We start from the raw sequence: 7,285 nt of genomic DNA, 5'->3' as shown, positions 1-7,285 counted from the left end.
AGGAGCTTTAAATTCTAATGAGCTTCTCTGTGCTAATTAGTGACTTCGCTAACTGGAAGCTTTCTTTGTTAGAAAACACACCCAGGCCTTGGAGTGACGCAAAGTGCCAGCTTTCTCTTTTCTGGTCGTCTCCTTTTATCTTTTCTCATCCAGCCTGCAAGGAAAAGATTTCTTTCCTCTTGCCCTGCTAGAATGGATAGATTTTTGCTCAGTTTTATTTTTTTTCCCTTTCTGTTTTTTTTTTTTTTTTTTTTTTTTTTTTTTTTGTCTTTAATTGATTAGCATTGCATTTTATTTGTAAGAACCAGAAAGTACAAGAGATGAATTTCTCCTAAATCCTACCTGTCACCGGCCTGACAGGAAGCAGAGCTGTGGACGGTAAACACAGCCTCTCAGGAAGAGACCAGACACCATTGTCTCCCAACGCCCCTCCTGTCACAAGGCAAATTTTGGTAATTATAAATCAAACAAATCTGAGGTGCAAGCAGGGTCCCCACCCATGGCTCAGAGAACGAGGCCCAATCATTTGTCTCTGCAAAACGAACAAACTCTAAAGCCCTTGGTAAGTCTCTGCCATAAAGCTGATTACTAACAGGAACGGTTGTAGAGGAAAATCTTTTTCATCTGAAGAGAGGAGGGGGACACGATGAAGGGAAAGATGGAAGAGCAGGACAGAGATGGCTACAGCTGGGAGGTTTTTGCCCATCGGAATTAGAAGTTGGATACGGAAGTGGAATTTCTCTCCCTCTCTTCTGCCTTGTTGTCATCGTTCTCATCTGGGACTCTCTGTCACTAACTCCATCTCTACTCTCCTGTCCCCTCTGAGTACTTCATGAAGACACCCTGCCTGGAAGTAATTGCATTCAGACCCCTAAGTTGCACTTAAAAGTCTTCGGGACCGATCGAGATAAATCCCAGCAGGCTTTTGTTTCCACTCGAAGTGCCCCCTGTCATTTATTAGACGAATTAAAGTATCAATTTCTGTTTAAACATTAACAGGGTGATGCCAAATATTAGTCAGTTCCTAATAATTTTGAGGGATTAAAAAGATAATAAAAGTAATAGTCCATTACATTACCTACTTCAGCAAGATTGTAATGAACGTAATAAATTCTGGATCAGGGTTATAACAACTTCCATCTATTTAAAATGAATTTGTAGGGTTACTTTCATTAACTATGTATATGGGGAAAATGATCTGACATATTACTTTAAAAGAGCTGTTAAACCGATTAGGAGAAAATATGCTTTCCAGACAGGGACGCTGGCCACAGGGGACAACCACATTTTTTGTGTGAACAGGGACGGAAGCAGCAGCACAGGTCAGATGGTGTGCTTCCTTAGCTACCTGCCCTCTGCTCTGTGCAAACCCTATCAGCAACAGCTCCCGGCGAAACGGGGGTGGAAGGAGAGCCTCGCTTTTTCCCTTTCTCCGTTTTTCTCCCTGCTCTGGGAACTTGTAGAAGGAATCAGCCCTGTGCCTGTGGCCCAGCCTGTCCTTTGAGCCCCCCAGGGAAAGCCGCCATATTAAAGGGGCCCATGCCCTCATTGCTAGAGGAGACAAGGGAGCGAGCACTTGACTGCGCCACAGAAATTACTGCTGTACCTCGAATGCCCGCTTCATTTATCAATTTCATCGCAGAAAAACCCATATGACTGCCTTGTTCAGCCGCACGCTAAATCGAGTCACAGAGAGCTCCCCACCACCAGTCAAGTGTGTTATGCACGGGCCCGGATAAAGTAACTCAAAACACCAGTAATGATTTATACTTAATTGAACTCCTAAGTGATTAAAGTGGCAGTAATGAATGAAGAACACCCTCACTCTGGCCCGCTCTGTACAGCCTCTCCAGGCATCACAGCCCTGGCCGTGCCTTGGGAAGTCAGCAAGGATGGCTGGCTGAAGCCTGCTCATTCCCTGGACTCCCCCAAGCTGCCCATCTGGGTCCTGGCTAAATTGCTCTCGCTTGCAGTAAATGACTCCATAAGCACCGAATCAGACCATTGATCCTTTTTATTAGATTACCCAATTGGAAGGTTAATGCATTTGCATTTGGCAAACGGAGCCGGTCAGCCCGAATCCCACACAGGGATGGGTGTTTAAACGGACACACGCAGGGAACGACTCTGTCAACATATTGATTCCTTGGCAGCAGAAACCAGATCTGATGTTCTTCCGACTCTCAAGAAGCCACTCTGAAAATGCAAGGGAGAAGGAGGGGTCTTCCTCAGCAGGAGGCCAAGTCCTCCCCACCTCCAACCTCTCATCCTGCAAGAGCTGCCCCCACCCCCGACCCTCAGGAAAGGACAAAGGTGGATAATGTGTGTACCTTGGACCAGGAAACTTCTCTAAGTGAAGAAGGAAAAAACAAAAACAAAAACAAAACAAAACAGGATTTAAATCAGTAACAGTGACACAGACCAGACCTTAGAACTCTGCCCCCCCGCCCCCCCCCCCCAAAATCTGGGCAGTCACAAAATCAGACTAGGGCAGCCATTCCTACCCAGGCTTCTCTATCCCAGGCTTCTCTATCCTTACGTATTCTCAGCAGTCACCAAATGCTGCCTCTGGAGTCAGCTTTGTGAGGATTTTCCGCTAAGGGAATTCATTATTGATCTCACAAGTTTTGGACCAGACAATTTGGCCACAGTGGGAGTTAGAAGTTACACTGTTATCCTAGCCCACCCAGCCCTCATCACAGTAGAAGACACCCTCTTATAGATGGGGACCCTGGGGCTCTGAGGGAGAGTAGGACTTACCAGAGAACCCCACCCCCACCCGGGGAGCCATGGAAAATTCTCCAGTCTTCTGTCTTCTAGATCAGCCTCATGTTTCATCCTGGGGATGAAGGCAGGCCTCCAACAGAGGTGGCTGCAGGGCTGTGACGGTAAAGAAATAGTCTTTTTATACAAATGTTCTGGGACACAAGTCATATTTCTTATTCAGCCTGAAAACCTAGGGCTTTGACTAAAGTGTTCTGGGAAGTAAGAGACGCTGTAAACATTGCTTGCAGGATGGATTTGTTCAGCATCTTGCCTCTGAGGACCAGGGGCTGGCTTCATCATTCCAAATCATTTCCCTTTTTTTCTACTTCACTCTCCAGGTAGCCAGAAAGCTGGGACACGGAAGGTTTGCAAGTCCCTGCCTAGATTCTCAGAGCGGGGTTATCTTTCTGTGCCTCAGCATCTTCTATTTACTGTCTTGATACGACGTGAGATAATATGTGTGACAATAACCAGCACGGATGTGCCCCTTATCCACATCCATGACTCCTCTCTCCCCTCTAGGTTCACATGAAAGGTATATCCCCAGATACTTACAGGTAATAATGGACTACTCTCAGGTAAACTAGGATAGCCCACAAAAGACTTCCTGTGATGCTTCTTACCCAGCTCTCCCTGTTTTGCAGGAGGAGCCCCAGGCTCCTATCCAGTCTCTTCCTTCTCTCCCTGGCTGAGCCACCTTCCAGTCTCCACTCAGACCCTGCCTGAGTGTCAGAGTCCTAGCAGGAAGGGCCTAAGAGACCACAGGTGTTAAAGACCTATGATTCTAGGATGCTGACCCTATCCACGAATGTTCCTTTTAAATTTTATACATCTGTTTAACCCCTTCTAATCCTCCAACAACACTATAAAGTCCAAACGCCTATTTCCAATCACAGAAGCAAGAACTGAAGCCAGCAGCGGCCAGTGAAGGACCAAACTGACATGGCTGGAAAAGAGTTGTTAATTCAGAGCCTCTTAAACCCCAAGGTGCATGTCTATCAGCATGGCCCTTCCTAAGACTCATGAGATTTCTGTGACAGGAATCCTGGGCCCTCCTTTCCCTTTTAGTTTGCTAATCCACAGGACTATCAGCTCCCGGGCAGACAAGGACAAGGATGTATCTGTCAGGGAGAAGCAGAGCATCATGGGTAAAAGAGGAAAAGTGCTGAGTGAGCAACAGTTGACCCTAAGAAGTCATTGAGAAAGTGCCGAGGTGGCATGGTGTGGTGTGACAGGGGCCCCGGGACCCACAGGAGGAGTTCCTATCTGATGGAGAGTGCGAAGTGGGCAGATTCTTCCTCGTGATAGTCACAGCTGGGCGGTGAGAAGATGAAAAAGAGGTGAAGGCTCCAGGTGGAGCAGCTCTTACCTAAAGAAGCGTTGGTGCCAGCACACTCTGAGCCTAAGCAGCCCATATCCTCAGAGGTTTAGAGAGGACACACTCAGGGTCTGAGGTGGGTGAGGCACTCATCCCAAAAGACATTATGTGGGTGAAGCTGTGTTGTGAATAGTGCCCAGCACGGATCTCTATGGGGTCTGTGTCTCTCTGATGATAAGAGTGGATCTGCAAGCGTAAGGGATAGTACGTGGACATGCGACTGTCCACGAATCTACACACAGGTGTAGGTACTCTCCCTTCCGAAGGGTTTTGTACTCACAACTCTGCTGAGGTAAAAGATACCGGAGCAATGGGTGTGTTCAGTCAGTAAAGATGTGGTTCGTGGGCCAAGAAAATAGAACCTGCTTTGCCTTGTAAAGGTGCGGAAGCCCACTCCCAAGGAGTGAACATTTGCAAAATAAGACCATCTTCAGTCAGTAACAGGATAGACCTGAACCAGAATCTGGGTGACAATCCATCCTATCTGGTTTGTCAACCCCAGATCCATCTTAAGTGGGCCAAAGTGCAGGCTAAGCTAAGATAGTTAACCAGTACTCTCCTCTGGAATATAAACGTGAGTTTCCTGCCAATGCGACTGAATACAGCCAGGACACTCCTGGGCCACCTCTTACTTCCAGACTTTGGGGCCCTCCAGCACCTTTTTATTTTCCTGCCCAGACTAATCTGACTCTTCATGCATGACCCAAGATGGGCTCCTGTCCATCGCTGGGCACTGTCCCAGCAGAGCTGCCATGGGTCAACAAGTTCAGGTGTACATCTCTGCCCTGGACACAACAAAAGCTGAATCCCATTTCATGGCCGTATGCTTTGGAAGAAACCCTTGCAGTGGCTGGAGCCCAGTTTCCTCATCTGTCAGATAAAGGGGATCATCTCTCTGTGTCTTTAGTTAAATGTGGAGACTTGAGCTCTGACCCTTGGCAGCCATGCTCCCTCAAGCAAATCACCGCATCCTCTGCAGTCTGGTTCACCCATCTGTTCACCAGTAACGATAATGGCAAATGAGCTAATACAGAAGTTAGCACTTTAAAGTTTTCAAAATTGAGAATATTTCAGAGCAGTCACCTGTGAAATTGAAGGCCTCAGCTACATCCTCGGTTCTTGGCCCATCTGCATCTTCAGGCTGGACATTTCTCAGAGGCCTGAGTCTTGACTTTGGGGTAGGGGAAGAATGACGGGGTGCGGGTGCAAAAAAAAAAAGTCAGACAAGGAGTCCCAGGACTCAAAGGAAAGAAAGGCCCAGGGACAGCATCTGCTGGTCAGTAAGCACTGGCCGGTGCCTTTCTGGAGCTGTGCAGCAATGATTCAGGAAAAGGCTGACAAGGATATTAGCAATGTGGTTTTTTTTTTTTTTTTTTAAATCCTGAGTCCAGAGAAAATGCACGGTCAGGAATAAAGGCACCCAAGAGAGCGCAGAGAAAGAGAAATAATCAGAATTAGCCAGCGGGCTGGCAGCAGGAGCTGGGGCAACACAGCCTAGAGAGGGCTGAAAGCCCCTCCAGGACCCCAGGCTAGGGAGGTGGCTAGGAAGTGGCAGGGCCGGGCCAGGAGGACAAGGAAAGCTGTGCCCCCTGGAGCCTGGTAAGCGTGCAGAATGGAAAATGGAAAAGAAGCCATCTCCAGGTGAGTCCAGCAGCCCCCGAGGCTGCTGGACATTCCCTGAGCCCCTCCAGTCAGGAAGGAGTGGAAAAGGCGCTAGGCTATCAGTTCTCTGCTCTACATTGCCCACAGGGCTCTGGATGCGGGCACCAGGGCTGGGGGGAGGCCAAGAGGCTGTTCAGCTACTGCAGAAAGGCTGCTCTGCAGGCAAGAGGCCTCACATCCCCCTTCAAGGCTGAAGCGAGGCAAGGATGACAGAAACTATGGCCGGGGGATTTGCCTGGGCTCTTTCCGAGGAAATTGCACAGGGCATATCAGGGTGTTCCCAGAGGTTATCCCAGGACCTGCCGGACGAGCGTATTTTGATGGACTAGGAGAGGGATATCCATTCACGGAGGCAATGGGATTGATAAACTTCTTGCCCGATGTCTGCGTTTTACAGATCGTTTACTCTATCGTAAGAAGCAACCCTGCTTCCGAGTGTGTGTGTATGTGTGTGTGTGTGCGTGCGCACTCGAACATTTGCACATGCTTGAGGGCGTGTGTATGTGTTGGGGGAGGACAGAATTAATACATCAGCTCCTGATTCCACTGCACAGTCCAAATTAATGGAGTATAAATTAATGACAAGCAAAATGTGTGCGGTGCCTTGGAAGCCCAGTACATCTCCCGAGTCCCTGACTCCGGGTCCTTGGGCAAAGTGCTCCCCTGAACTGCTGTGCTATGACTTGAATATAAAAGAAGTCTAGGATCACCAGCTCCCGCTTACCGTGCAGCTTTGCCTCCTGAAAGGCCTTATATGGAAGCTTTGGCAGTGTCAGTGTAAATGGTACAATCGTACAGAATTCCACTTTGCATGTATTAAAGCTTTCACTTGCAATATTTATTTCAACATAATCTTGGTAATCCTGTTTTAGTCTTTTTTTTTTAGTCTTCCATGTTTTGGAAGCTCCTTAATAAATAAAGTCGCTGGAGCCTCTCTTGCTCTCTGACCTCTGGATTTTAATTCCAGTCTTCATCACATAGGTTCTTCTCAATGGAGGTAAATTGATATTTATGATTAAGATGAGGTAAGCAAGAGGAAGAGGTCTCCCCCCGCACACACACACACACTGTTGCTTATCCTAACTCCTCTGTGAAAGGCTCTATGCTATAGCTACTGATACAGAGAACCCGGCAGAGGAGTCTCAAGAACCACCATGCTCCTTTCCAGTTCCTCTTTCCCATCAGAACTGCACAGAGTCAGGGTCAGTGTCTGTGCTCCACCCTGAGGTACGAATTTAAGGCGAGAATCACCTGGACTTCTCAGCTCCCCAGCCCACACTCTCTGTGGGTCACCTATGTAAACATCAAACCCAAATCACAGCCCCCCAAATTTAATTTATTTCTACCTAAACAAGTTCTTTTATCATAAAGCAATAAATTTGTCTTCGTGCTAGCAATTTGTTGCGGGTGACATAACATTGCAAATTGATTAATCGCTACTGTATGCAGCAAAATGAGAAAAGCAAGGAATTATTATGA

The 7,285-nt window shown here is 47.6% G+C and overlaps 1 long non-coding RNA gene across 1 annotated transcript; it reads right to left on the bottom strand.

The window, feature by feature from the left end:
* Positions 1–2,008: 2,008 nt before the first annotated feature.
* LOC132653535 (uncharacterized) lies at positions 2,009–5,817 on the bottom strand. Its single transcript, XR_009591265.1, has 4 exons — positions 5,228–5,817; positions 2,761–2,880; positions 2,331–2,349; positions 2,009–2,196 (listed from the first exon to the last, which is right to left on the bottom strand). It is a non-coding gene; the product is annotated as an uncharacterized LOC132653535 (long non-coding RNA).
* Positions 5,818–7,285: the final 1,468 nt, after the last annotated feature.

The sequence above is a fragment of the Meriones unguiculatus genome, chromosome 4 (genome assembly GCF_030254825.1).
Source record: "Meriones unguiculatus strain TT.TT164.6M chromosome 4, Bangor_MerUng_6.1, whole genome shotgun sequence".
NCBI lineage: Eukaryota > Metazoa > Chordata > Mammalia > Rodentia > Muridae > Meriones > Meriones unguiculatus.
The sequence above is the reverse complement of the archived record's forward strand: the minus strand, read 5'-3'. Positions and strand labels throughout refer to the sequence as shown.